The sequence below is a fragment of the Penaeus monodon genome, chromosome 32, assembly GCF_015228065.2.
Source record: "Penaeus monodon isolate SGIC_2016 chromosome 32, NSTDA_Pmon_1, whole genome shotgun sequence".
Lineage (NCBI taxonomy): Eukaryota > Metazoa > Arthropoda > Malacostraca > Decapoda > Penaeidae > Penaeus > Penaeus monodon.
This window is the reverse complement of record NC_051417.1, coordinates 4,303,368-4,303,595: the sequence shown is the minus strand read 5'-3', so window position 1 is coordinate 4,303,595 and position 228 is coordinate 4,303,368. Positions and strand designations below refer to the sequence as shown.

The following is a 228-nucleotide window of genomic DNA, read 5'->3' as shown; positions in this document are numbered from 1 at the left end:
TTCGCCCCAGGCTTCTCCCCTGCTAACACGGGGGAGGTCACGCGTTCTTGTAGCATATCCAAGCAGTGTGTGGGCTGGGTGGGGGTGGGAGGACGGGTAGCCTGACAGGCTCTAAGACCCAGCTGAGGTTCGCGAGGTAGAGCACCACCCCCTGCCCCCATGCCCCTCTTGCCCCGCCTCCCGAGGAATGAGGTGCAAGGCTAGAGGTCCTCGCCACCTGACTTGTGC

The 228-nt window shown here is 64.0% G+C and overlaps 1 protein-coding gene across 1 annotated transcript in view; it reads left to right on the top strand.

The window, feature by feature from the left end:
- The window catches only part of LOC119593369, a gene marked incomplete at its 5' end in the record, with an annotated part of 16,628 nt that overhangs the window by 10,972 nt on the left and 5,428 nt on the right, over window positions 1–228 (top strand).